We start from the raw sequence: 13,935 nt of genomic DNA on the forward strand, positions 1-13,935 counted from the left end.
TTGATTGGTTTTAGAAAGAGAGAGAAAGGCAGGGTCGGGGGAGGAGGAGTAGGAAGCATCAATTTGTAGTTGCTTCTCGCATGTGCCTTAACTGGGTAAGCAGTTTCTAACCAGCAACCTCAGCACTCCAGTTCAAGGCTGGGACGACTAGGTGGACATTTGGGAAAAGATAAAATAAGGTCTATACCTCCCACCACCTGCACCAATGAACTCCAAACTGATGAGGGATCTACATGAAAAGAATGCAACCATTCGGGTACTAGAAGAAAATATGGTAAATTCCTCTTCAAGTTCAGTGTAGGAAAAGGCTTTTTAACTAGGACTCAAAATCCAGAGGCAATAAATTAAAAAATTCATAAATTTGACTATGTCAATATTTAAAAACACTTCTGTAGGGCAAAAAAACCCCCAAATATAAAAAAGTCAAAATGCAACTGAGAAAGAGAGAAAACATTTGCAATACATACCCCAGAGAGCTTACCTCTCTAATAGATATTAAAGTTTTAAAAGTCTGGAGAAGGACCTGGCCAGTAGGCTTAGTGGTAGAGCATCAGCCCAGCATGTGGATGCCCTGGGTTTGATTCCTGGTCAGGGCACATAGGACAAGTGACCATCTGCTTCTCTACCCCTCCCCCTCCCCCTCCTCTCTTTCTCTCTCTCTCTCTCTCTCTCTCTCTCTCTTTCTCTCTCTCTCTCTTCTTCTCCCTCAGCTATGGCTTGACTGGCTCAAGTACATTGGTCCCAGGCACTGAGGATGGCTCTGTGACATCTCCACCTCAGGCACTAAAAATACCTCAGTTGAAAGTATGGCCCCAGATGGACAGAGTATCGGGCCCCAGATGGGGGTTGCCGGGTGGATCCCAGTTGGGGCACAAGCAGGAGTCTCTCTCTCTCTCTCCCTACCTCTCACTTGGAAAAGAAAAAAAATAAAAATAAAAGGTTTGGAGCCTGACCAGGCGGTGGCGCAGTAGATAGATAGAGCGTCGGACTGGGATGCGGAAGACCCAGGCTTGAGACCCCAAGGTCGCCAGCTTGAGCGCAGTTTCATCTGGTTTGAGCAAAAGCTCACCAGCTTGAGCCCAAGGTCGCTGGCTCAAGCAAGGGGTTACTCGGTCTGCTGAAGGCCCACGATCAAGGCACATATGAGAAAGCAATCAATAAACAACTAAGGTGTTGCAACGTGCAACAAAAAACTAATGATTAATGCTTCTCATCTCTCTCCATTCCTGTCTGTCTGTCCCTGTCTATCCCTCTCTCTGACTGTCTCTGTTAAAAAAAAAAAAAAAAAAAGGTTTGGAGCAAATAGATCAAAAATGCAATTGAAGCCCTGGCCAATGTTTCAGTGGATAGAGCAGCAGGCCAGCATATGCACATCCCAGGTTTAATTCCTGGTCAGAGCACACAGGAGAAGTGACCACCTGCTTTTCTCCCCACCCCTTTCCCTTTTCTCTTACTCTTCCCCTCCCTCAGCCAGCTCAATTGGTTTGAGCATGGCCCCAGGCACTGAGGATAGCTCAATTGGTCCAAAGGAGTCAGCCTTGGGCACTAAAAATAGCTTGGTACTCCAGCATCAGCCCCAGATGGGGTTGCCAGGTGGATCCTGGTCAGGATGCATGCAGGAGTCTGCCTGCCTCATTACCTTCCCTCCTTTCATCTAAAAAAAAATGCAATTGAATAATGGGTGAAAAACAGACAATTCACAGAAAAGATACAAAAATAGCATTTAATATGTTAAACCAGGGGTCCCCAAACTTTTTACACAGGGGGCCAGTTCACTGTCCCTGACTGTTGGAAGGCCAGACTATAAAAAAAACTATGAGACCTGTGGTGGCGCAGTGGATAAAGCGTCGACCTGGAAATGCTGAGGTTGCCGGTTCGAAACCCTGGGCTTGCCTGGTCAAGGCACATATGGGAGTTGATGCTTCTAGCTCCTCCCCCCTTCTCTCTCTCTCTCTCTCTCTCTCTCTCTCTCTGTCTCTCCTTCTCCTCTCTAAAATGAACAAATAAAAAAAAAAACTATGAACAAATCCCTATACACACTGCACATATCTTATTTTAAAGTAAAAAAACAAAACGGGAACAAATACAATATTTAAAATAAAGAAGAAGTAAATTTAAATCAACAAACTGACCAGTATTTCAATGGAAACTATGCTCCTCTCACTGACCACCAATGAAAGAGGTGCACCTTCTGGAAGTGCGGCAGGGGCTGGATAAATGGCCTCAGGGGGCCGTATGCAGCCCGCAGGCCATAGTTTGGGAACCCCTGTGTTAAACAATGCTCTATCTACCTCACTAATAATTTCAATTAAAACTACACAGATCCAGACCTGGTCAGGTTGCTCAGTAGATATAGTGTCTGCCTGCACACCAAGGTCACAGGTTTGATCATACATACAAGAAGCAACCAATGAGCACACAACTAAATAGAACTAAGTGAAACAAATTGATACTTCTCTCTTTCTCTTTCCCTCTCTCTCAAATCAAAGAAAAAATAAAAAATTAAAATGACACAGATCCCATTTGTCATCTCTGACAGGCAAATATTTTTAAAATAGAAAAGAATAGGCTGTGGGACTAGACCCTCTCATCCTATAGTGCTAGTGGGAGTAACCCAATACCACCTTCTAGAAGGAAACTTAGCAGAAGCTAACAAAACACATTTGCTCTTATCTTTTGACCCAGCAACATCACTTCTAGAAACCCACCCTGATAACACTGTTCCAACAATATGAAAATACCTATACAAAAGGGAATTCACTGCAGCACCATCTGTACCTGCAAGATACTGGAAACAACCTCAATGCCCAAGCAAGGGAGAGGCTCCATTGACTGTGCTGTACCCACAGTAGACACCATACAGCTGCATAAGACAGCGAGGACATCTCCACAGCAGATGTACCAGTTTCCAATGAGAAGAACAAAGCACAAAAGAGTTCCCGATGACCCCACTTTTCATGTGAAAAAGGTGGAGCTATAAGAAAATACATGTCTGCTCTTTTGAGCAGCTAGGAAAGGATAAACCAGAGACTAGTGAGAGTAAAGAGGGATGAGGATGGGAGGAAGGGCAGAGAGGGGTGATGACAAGTCTCAGCATAGTCCTGACTTGTAACCATGCTAATGTCCGACATACTGAATAAAGGAATGAATAAATGAGAATGCATAAATGAAATCAACAAGAGTTGGAGGGGAAATCCTACTACAAAATACAAACAAATAAACCAAATATTTCAAGTAAATAATATAACCACAGTAAAAAGAGAAAAAAGAACTAACCCACATCACTTTTAAACGCAGTTTTAGAACTAGATGCCATGGAAATAAAGATAAAACAAATACTGACTTATAGTCCGAAGGCTTATTTTACCATCGGTAACATGACAGGTTAATACTGACAACAAAAAAGGAGTTTAAAAAAAAAAGAAAGGGGGCCCTGGCCAGTTGGCTCAGCGGTAGAGCGTCGGCCTAGCGTGCGGAGGACCCGGGTTCGATTCCCAGCCAGGGCACACAGGAGAAACGCCCATTTGCTTCTCCACCCCTCTGCCGCGCTTTCCTCTCTGTCTCTCTCTTCCCCTCCTGCAGCCAAGGCTCCATTGGAGCAAAGATGGCCCGGGCGCTGGGGATGGCTCTGTGGCCTCTGCCTCAGGCGCTAGAGTGGCTCTAGTCGCAACATGGCGACGCCCAGGATGGGCAGAGCGTCGCCCCTGGTGGGCGTGCCGGGTGGATCCCGGTCGGGCGCATGCGGGAGTCTGTCTGACTGTCTCTCCCTGTTTCCAGCTTCAGAAAAATGAAAAAGAAAAAAAAAGAAAAGAAAAAAGAAAGGGAAGCCAGCAAGGAGCCTCCATGTGGAACTAGAACTTGGTGTGAACTCATAGACAATGGGTATAGAGAGAGCTGGAAGCAGAAATAAATGTAGGTGTTGTGTGTGTCTGTGTGTGCTTCTGTGTGTGTGCGTGCGTATGTGTGTGCTGATATATGCATACAAAGATAGACTCATGCTAATGTATGCACATGGATATTGATGCACACCTCTATTTCTCAGTTCTGGCTGATGAGAGTGCCTAGAAGCAAAGACACCCCAGTGGCAATGAGCACACTGAGCACCCAGATCTTGGTTTTTGAACAACTTTGTCCACAAAGGAACCAGGGCTCCTTGCAGAAGTGGTCAATCCCAGAGCTGGGAAGAGTACAGGATGGGCCTGGAACATCTCAGTGTGTCCAAAAGTAAGTGAGTATACAGGGGATGGTGGGGATATGCCAAAATGACATAAGGAGCAGGCACTGGCTCTCCCTCTAGGTGAATCTGGGACCACTGGAACAACATAAAGAGAGTGATGGATTATAAGCTACTAAATCAGGTAAGAATCCATGAGCCCACAGTTACATAAACACACACATGAGGAAGATGAGACAGTTTTTCCCTACAATACAAAGCCAACCAATGAATGAAGAAATGATGGTGTTAGATAATCACCATTTGGCAAAAATCAGCAGTGGCGGCTAAAACAAGCAGTGAGTGTTGGAGGAGTTAACAGGATATTGACATGATCTCAGAGTAGTATCTCCCACAAGAAACTTATTAAACATAAATGATTAAATAGTAACTTTATGATAGAGAAACCTGGTAGAAACCTAGAAGACACCAAGTGATCGAGGTTGACATGACCAGAAATGGGACAAATTGACACCAGGGGCCTCCGGATACAACGTACCGAGGACACAAGATCACTTCTGGGATCTTCCTGCCAAAAGTATGTAGCCTGAACTTGGTAGTGAGGAACTATCAGACAAACCCACATCAAGGGACAGCCTGCAGAATAAGTGGCCTATACTTTTCAAAACATCAGTCATGAACTCCAAAGACAAACTCTGAAACTGTTCCAGATTGAAAGAAATAAAAGCAACATGACAACTGAATGCAATGTGTGATCCTGGATTCTCTTTTGAGAATTTGAAGAATTAACTTCCTCATTTTGATAATTTGATAATACCTTGTTTGGAAGAAATAAACACTGAAGTATTTAGAGAAAAGGGGTATCTAGAGGTATCTATCTGGAACAGTTTGAAAAAAATGCACAGAGAAAGAATGAGGGAGACAAAGAGAATAAAAGCAGATGCAGAAAGTGGGAATTGGATGAAAGTTAGCAGGGAATTCTTCATATTATTCTTGCCAACTTTCCTGTAAATCTGAAATCATGTCTCCAACATTTTTTCTTATAAACAAAAAAAGCCATTCAGCGCTGGAGCCCCACTGCCTCTACCGTTCCCAAGCTGGTGCAAAGACTTGTCACTATCAAGCAGCTGCATGAGCAAGCCATGCAATTTGATCAGCTCCTGACACACTTGGACACAACACAGCAGATGATTGCTAATTCCCTCAAAGACAACATTACCCTCTTGACCCAGGTACAGACAACCATGCGTGAAAGCCTGGCCACTGTTGAAGGTAATTTTGTCAACACTGATGAATAGATGAAGAAACTCAGAAAGTGAGCCCCTTTGGGAGATGGAGAACAAGGGTAACACCTACCCCTTCGAACAGCTCACATAGGATTTCCCCTTAATTGTAACACACACATCCTCATCCTACTTGATACTGGGGACAAGGGGGTCTTCTTGCATGTGGGGTTTACCCTCCCTCCTCTGATGACTAGAGTGATGGCTGGGGGATATTAGATGCTGGGCTCCCCTCAGGCCCAGCAGATAAGGACATGGGCCCAGGCGCATGTCCAATACTGCTTTGTCCAGTGGGAAGGATTGGGCCCTGCCCTCCAGCACAGCTTCTGTGGCTGATTGTAACACTGTAGAACTGTATCTGACCATTAAATGCTGTTGTACTCTGAAAAAAAAAAAGCACTTGGATTTGAAAATAAAAGGAAAGTACTTGGGGAGAAGGGCAGGGAACCTAGGAAGGATGCCAGCACTTGCTTTTGAAATGTCATGGACAAGAACAGCACCCCCAGCCCACCTTCATTTTTACGAGACTCTCAATAGAATCATGACAGCAATGATCCCTTTGCCTAACAAGTAGGCAAAGGTCACCTGTCCCCCTGGCCCACAGCCCCAGGCAAGGGGCTGGAGCCACACAGACACAGAAATGGACACCAACATCCCAGAAGCTGAGAGGAACAAGCAAACTCCCCACCGAGCCAGAAGGCCACCCTGGCAGACGCTCAGAACACTACCAGTCCATTCTTTACACATACGTATAAGTCTAAAATGTTCTATAGTTAGCCACTTAAAACCATAAACATTAACAAAATAATCTTTGTTTCTCTTCAAATGTGTCTTGTACTTTTGTGGGCTTCTGTGTAGGCTCTGGGTGGGGACAGGAGACATACATGTAGACAAGTTACGTGCCAAAAGAACCCTGCTGGTGATCCTGAACAGGTTCATTGACCCCCCTAAACATCACCCTTCTTCTAGAGTTTGCTCTAGGCCTTCCCTTGGAGCTACACTGGATCAGAGGTGACCAGTAAGGATGAAAAGGCCAGTGATGGGGGCACAGTTCACCCACATGCAGGCATGGCTCTAAGCACCTGGCATGCCTGATCAGACCCAAAACCCTAGGAAGCAGGTATTGTTTATCATAGCCCATTTCACAGATGGGGACACTGAGGCACACAGCAGTGAAGTAACTTGCCAAAGATCACACAGCCAGCAAGAAGGAGCCCAGCTCTCAATCTGTGTCCTAACCACTAGCCTCACCAGCCCATGCAGACTAGCATGGAGACACATGGAAAACAAAGCTCTGTCCCCACCCTGTAATTCTATATTGCAGATCTTCATACAGTCCATAAAAGTGAAAAGAGAAAAATACAGCCAATGTTTTTATAATAATTTTGGGAGGGTAAGACCTCTCTAGGCAGGTCACAAGACCATCTCTAGGCAGGTCACAAGACCAAGAGCTTTACAGGAAAATACAAATTTGGCAACAAACTTTAAAATATTCCATGTAATAACACATCAAAAATAAAGCTGGAAGATAAATGAAAAACTGAGAAAAAAATGTGTAACAGAAAAAGGGTGCTAACAGCCCTAATATAGAAAGAGTTATTATAAAACACTTGTTCTCAACCATAGGTGATTCTGTCCTCCAGGGGACACTGGGAGATGTCTGGGGACATTGAGCTTGTCATGACTGCAGGTGGGAAGGTGCTCCTGGTACTGAGTGGCTGGGGGCTAGGGATGCTGGTCAACACCCCACAGTGCCCAGGACAGACCCCACAGAATGATCCAGCACAAAGATATAAATAGCGCTGAGGTTGAGAAACCTGTTATAAGTTAAAAAGAAAATAAACACCCAATATAACAAGTAGGCAATGGCTATAAACTGGCAATTCAAGAAAGCAGGGACTATGAGGTAACAGATTAAAAGAAAAGACAAAGCTATGGCTGTCATTGGTTTGAAGAAAGCTTCTAGCTGTTATGGGAAGATCAATCCAGACCACCTTTCTAGGGACAAATGAGCAACACACTCACAGAAGTTCACCTCAAGGAGATAGCAGCAAGGATGCTTACTGCAGCATTGTTTTAAAAGAAAAATACATAACTAATCTAAGTGCCCACTAACAGAATAATAGGCAAGGAAATCAAAGGAGCATGCAGTCGATGAATTCGAAAGACCTCTACCTGAAACTGTAAAGCCTTCAGGATCCGAGGAAATCTGTAATTCATAGACTACTGTCTTTACTGACAATATTTATATATCATTTTTATAAAAACAAAGAGTACTGCCCTAGCTGGGTAGGTCAATTGGTTAAAGCGTCATCCAATATGCCAAGGCTACAGGTTTGATCCCCAGTCAGGGCACATACAGGAATTGGCCAACATCGATGTTTCTTTCTCTCTCCCCCTCCCCTTTCTCTCTTTATTTAAAATAATAAATAAAAATTTTAAAAGATGTGTAAGGCATTTATTCTAATTTGAATAAATTTAATATTTTTTTTAAAAAAAGAGTGCTAAAGCTTGCCTCCAGAGCTGTGCCTGGGACCCACAGGGTCCATCCCTCCAACATGATCTCAGGGGAAAGAGGCAACACATCCTGGAATTAAAGTATCACCAAAACGATTATGGCACCCACTCCCTACTTAATTTAAAAAAACCATTTTAAATACCAAGCCAAATTGGAACCCTCACATACTGTTAGTGGAATTGTAAAAATGGCACAGCCACTTTGGAAAACAATTTGGTGGGTTTTTTTTTAATTTGGTGGTTTCTTAAAGCATTAAACATGGAGCTGCCATCTGACCCAGCAATTCTACTCCTATGTATATTTCTACTGTAGAGAAATGAAAACAACACATGTTCACACAAAAACTTGTTCATGAATGTTCATATTATGCATTATATGTATTATTTCTAAGAACCAAAAGGTGGAAACAACCAAAATGTTCATCAATAGATGAATGAATAAACAAAAAGCGGTCCACCCATACAATGAAATATTATTCAGCCTTAAAAAGGAAGGAAATTCTGACACCTGCTACAGCAAGGATGAACCTTCAGGACATTATGCTCAATGAGAGAAGACAAACACAAAAGGCCACATATTGTATAACTGCATTTATATGAAATATCCAGAACAGGCATATCCACAGAGACAGAAAGTAAATTAGCGGTTGTCAGGGGCTGGGAAAAGGTGAGTTAACTGTTTAACAAATTTTCTTTTGAAATGATGAAAAAGTTCTAGAACTAGATAGTCGTGATGGCTGCACAACTGTAAATATACTAATAATTACTGAATTGTACACTTCAAAAAAGTAAATTGTATGGCGTATCAATTATACTTAACAAAGTTGCTATTTAAAAGAAATACCATATCAGAAAATAAATGCACAAGAGTTTCCCAAAGCTCTGATCAAAATTTTGATGGTGGTTTAAGATTCAACTAAGCATATCCACTACAATGTGGTTACCCATGTTGCTGATGACAAAAAGTACTTGTTCCATCTGCCCCTGGTTTTCTGCCTGGTGCCATCCTGACCACCTCCCCTCCAGCTGCCCTTCTGGGCTCTAACAGGAGTCAGTCAACAATCCAGCCAGAATTTATTGCCCTGCTGGCCTTCCATAGATTGATCTCAAAGCTGAGTTTCAGGCATTCCTTAAAGCCCAACCACTTGCCTCCAAGTGGGCACGACCCATTGACCTAGATTTGGAATCCCGCGGCAGGATCAGGGTCATCAACCAGGCAGCTTAGATGGGACAAGAGAGAAGAGGCCAGAAGCACTAAGAGGGCAATTACAGAAAGCCAGGACCTTCCCAAGCCCAGTCCCGACATGGCAGACTCTCACAAGTAGTTTTGGTTATTACAGGTCCTAAGAGGGCTCTGAGATGTTCACTTTACCGAATGTGAAAAAAAATAAACAAAAGAAGGGCACAATCAACACACACATTCTTTACACAAAAAAAAAAGAAAAAAAGGACACTGTTCAGGCAAACAGACACATCAGCATCCTTGAAAAACCCAAGTCACTGCATTGATCAAATGAATTTAATCGTGCTTAAGGCCTGTTCAAATGGAATCAGCAAAGATTTGCTTCAAAAAATACTGGGAATCAGAAGTAGGCTGTGGCCTGAGCAGTGGTGGCACAGTGGATACAGCGTTGACCTGGGACACTGAGGACCCTCATTCGAAATCCTGAGGTTGCCAGCTTGAGCACAGGCTCATCTGGCTTGCACACAGGCTTACCAGCTTGAGCAAGGCTTCAGCATGGGATCATCAACATGATTCTATGGTCACTGGCATGAAGCTCAAGGTTACCAGCTTGAGCAAGGAGTCACTGGCTCAGCTTGAGCCCCCATCAAAGCACATATGAGGAGCAATTGATGAACAACTAAAGTGACGCAACTACAAGTTGATGCTTCTCATTTCTCTCCCTTCCTGTCTCTGTCTCTTCTCTGGATCTCAGAAAAAATAAGTAGGTTCTGATAAAATGTATATGATAAGGCCTAGAGCAACCACTAAGAATATGCTTCCAAAAATAGAGTGAAAAAATCATTAAAGAAATTAAAATGGTACAGTAGAAAATTTTCACTTAATGCAAAAGAAAGCAGTAAAGAAGGAATAGAGGGGTAAAAAAAAAGACATGAGGCCTGACCTGTGGTGGCGCAGTGGGATAAAGCGTCGACCTGGAACACTGAGGTTGCCGGTTCGAAACCTTGGACTTGCCTGGTCAAGGCACATATGGGAGTTGATGCTTCCTGCTCCTCCCCCTTCTCTCTCTCTCTCCCCTCTCTCTAAAAATCAATAAATAAAATATATTAAAAAAAAAAAACGAGACAAAAAGCAAAAAGGAAGATGACAGACATGAATTCAATTAGATCAATAATGATATCAAATGTGAACAGATTAAATAATCCAATCAAAAGACAGAGATTGTTAGAATGGAGGGGGGAAAAAAAAGATGCTGTCTATAGCAGTGGTCCCCAATCCCCGGGCCGTGGACCAGTACTGGTCCGTGCGCCATTTGGTACCAGTCCACAGAGAAAGAATAAATAACTTACATTATTTCCGTTTTATTTATATTTAAGTCTGAATGATGTTTTATTTTTTTAAAATGACCAGATTCCCTCTGTTACATCCGTCTAAGAGTCACGTGAAGATCTTGACGCTTGTCTAGGTCACGTGATACATTTATCCATCCCAACCTAAAGGCCGGTCAGTGAAAATATTTTCTGACATTAAACCAGTCCGTGGCCCAAAAAAGGTTGGGGACCACTGGTCTATAGGATATTCTCTGTAGATTGAAAGATATAAATAGGCTGAAAATAAAAGAATGGAAAAAGGAGGCCTGGCTGGTTAGCTCAGTAGATTAGAGCTCATCCTGAAACACCAAGGTTGCAGGTTCAATCCCCAGTCAGTGAACATATAAGAAGCAACCAATGAATGCACAATTAAATGAAACAATAAATGAATGCTTCTCTCTTTCTGTCTCTTTCTCTTCCTTCCTCTGTCTCTCTAAAATCAATTAATATAAAACACACACACACACACACACAATTGAAAACCTGACTAGTGGTAGATGGCTTGAGCCCCTCAGTTAAGGCACATATGAGAAGCAATCAATGAACAACTAAAGTGATGCAACTACGAGTTGATGTTTCTCATCTCTCTTCCTTTCTCTCTCTCTCTTACAAAAAAAAAAGGAGAAGAAAAAGAGGAACAATAAGAGGAGGAGGAGGAATGGAAAAAGGTATAACATGCAAACAGCAAACATAAGAAAACTGGAGTAGTTATACTAATATCACTTTAAAACAAAAACGTTGGTAAAGATAAAGATGTGGCCTGACCTGTGGTGGCACAGTGCATAAAATGTCGACCTGGAATGCTGAGGTAGCCGGTTCAAAACCCTGGGCTTACCCGGTCAAGGCACATATGGGAGTTGATGCTTCCTACTCCTACCCCCCTTCTCTCTCTCTCTCTATCTCTCTCTCTCTCTCTTCTCTAACATGAATAAATAAAACTTTTTTAAATGTTTAAAAAAAAGATGAAGACGAACATTAAATAATAAAAGGGCCAACCTATCAAAAAGATATTAACAATTATAAACATATATGCAGCTAATAACAAAGGTCTAAACATATTAAGCAAAAACTGACAGAAATGAAGGAAGAAATACACAATTCAACAATAATAGTTGGAGACAGCTATACTCCAAGTTCAATAACGGGTAAAACAACTAGGTTGAAGATCAACAAAAAGATGACTTGAACAACACTTATAAACCAACAGATATCTATTGAAAACCGACCTAACAAAAGAAAATTATACTTTCTTCTCAGTACACATGAAACTTTCTCCAGAATTACCCACATGTTAAGCTATAAAACAACCCTCATTGCATTAAAAAGAATTCAAATCATACAAAACTAGGTTCTGTGACTACAATGAAAACCAGAAATCAATAAAGAAATCTGGAGATTTAAAATATGTAGAAAATTAAACAATACATTCCTAAAAAACCACAGATCAAAGAAATCAGAAGAGAAATTAGAAAATACTTTGAAGTGAATCAAAATGAGGCCACAACAAACAGGATGCAGTGAAAGCAGTACTTAAAGGAAGATTTATAGCTACCTACATTTAAAAAAACAAGAAAGATCTCAATTCAATACTCCAAACTTCTACCTTAAAACACCAGAAGAAGAAAAGCAAACTAAACCTAAAGTTGATTCTTTGAGATCAACAAAATTGACAAACTTTTAGGTAGAATGATCAAGAAAAAAAGTCAGAAGACTCATCATATTGCTAAAGGACCATAAAATAATGTTGGCAGGGATCTACTGAGCAGCAAAAATGAATGGATTGTTGATAAAACACAACAATGGGGATGACCCTCAAGTGAGAAAAGCCATTCATTCCCCAAAGGTTGTATCTGATGCAGGATTCCCTAACCTTCTCAAAATGACAAGATTATAGAGATGGGAACAGACAAGTAGCTGCCAGGGCCTGGGGTGGGAAGTGGGGGTGACCTTAAAAGGGAGCTTCAGGGACTTTGTTCATGTTGGAGGCACAGTTCTGTAACTTGATTGTGATGGTGGCTACATAAATCTATGCAGAGAAAAAGATGTCACAAAGACATGGGAAAAAATGAGTATTCTAAAAATGGTGAAATCTCAGTGAAGTTACAGCATATTGTGGTAGTCAATTTCCTAGGGTTTTTTGTTTTGCTTTGATCTTTGTATTTTTCTGAACTGAGAAGCAGGGAGGCAGAGAGACAGACTCCCGCATGTGCTAGAGCCATTCTAGCGCCTGAGGCAGAGGCCATGGAGCTATCCTCAGCACCTGGGCCAACTTTGCTGCAATGGAGCCTTGGTTGCAAGAGGGGAAGAGAAAGAGAGAGAGAAAGGAGAGGGGGAAGGGTGGAGAAGCAGATGGACGCTTCTCCTGTGTGCCCTGGGTGAGAATCAAACCCGGACTTCCAGATGCTGGGCCAATGCTCTACCACTAAGCCAACCGGCCAGGGCTCCTAGTTTTTTGGGGGTTTTTTTGTTTGTTTGTTTGTTTTGGTATTTTTCTGAAGCTGGAAACGGGGAGAGACAGTCAGACAGACTCCCGCATGCGCCCAACCAGGATCCACCCGGCATGCCCACCAGGGGCGACACTCTTCCCACCAGGGGGCGATGCTCTGCCCCTCCGGGGCATCGCTCTGCCCCTCCGGGGCATCGCTCTGCCGTGACCAGAGCCACTCCAGCGCCTGGGGCAGAGGCCAAGGAGCCATCCCCAGTGCCCGGGCCATCTTTGCTCCAATGGAGCCTTGGCTGCGGGAGGGGAAGAGAGAGACAGAGAGGAAGGAGGGGGGGTGGAGAAGCAAATGGGCGCTTCTCCTATGTGCCCTGGCCGGGGATCGAACCCGGGTCCCCTGCACGCCAGGCCGACGCTCTACTGCTGAGCCAACCGGCCAGGGCCAGGGCTCCTAGTTTTGACAGTGGACAATGCTTATCTAAGATGTCACCACGTGGTAAGCTGGGGGAAAGAGTATACAGGATCTCTCTGTACAATTTTTTTTGCAATTTCTTGGGAGTCCACAATTCTTTAAAAAGTGGGGGTTTTTAAAATAATATGGATGGGAAGACAGAAGAACAGATGCCATGGAGGGTGGGTGATGAGTATGTGGGGGTTCTTTATCCTATTCTGTCTACCTTGTGTGTATTCAAATTCTCTATAATAAAAAGTTTAAAAAATAAAATAAATGGGGCCTGACCAGATAGCTTGGTTAGTTAGAGCATCATCCCAAAGCATAGAGGTTGTGGGTTTAATCCCTGGTCAGGTCATATATAGGAACAGATCGATATTCCTGTCTGTCTGTCTGTCTCTCTCTCCCTTCCTCTCTAAATAAAAATAAATAAAATTTAAAATAAATAAATGGGGATGAAAAAAGGTGAAGGAATTAAGGTGTATAAGTGGCAGTTACAAAACTGTCACAGAGAATA

General features: G+C 42.8%; 1 protein-coding gene across 7 annotated transcripts in view; it reads right to left on the reverse strand.

Moving 5' to 3' along the window:
* KDM4B (lysine demethylase 4B) overlaps positions 1–13,935 on the reverse strand; it is a 171,793-nt gene that overhangs the window by 135,938 nt on the left and 21,920 nt on the right. The window contains exon 1 of one of the 7 annotated variants that reach the window (XM_066275100.1): positions 10,101–10,213. The exons of the other annotated variants lie outside the window; for them this stretch is intronic. The gene's annotated coding sequence lies outside the window, so the exon portion shown is untranslated. Of the gene's footprint in view, positions 1–10,100; positions 10,214–13,935 lie in introns of those variants that run through there. 7 annotated transcript variants of the gene reach the window in all.

Source organism: Saccopteryx bilineata, chromosome 1 (assembly GCF_036850765.1).
Source record: "Saccopteryx bilineata isolate mSacBil1 chromosome 1, mSacBil1_pri_phased_curated, whole genome shotgun sequence".
Classification (NCBI taxonomy): domain Eukaryota; kingdom Metazoa; phylum Chordata; class Mammalia; order Chiroptera; family Emballonuridae; genus Saccopteryx; species Saccopteryx bilineata.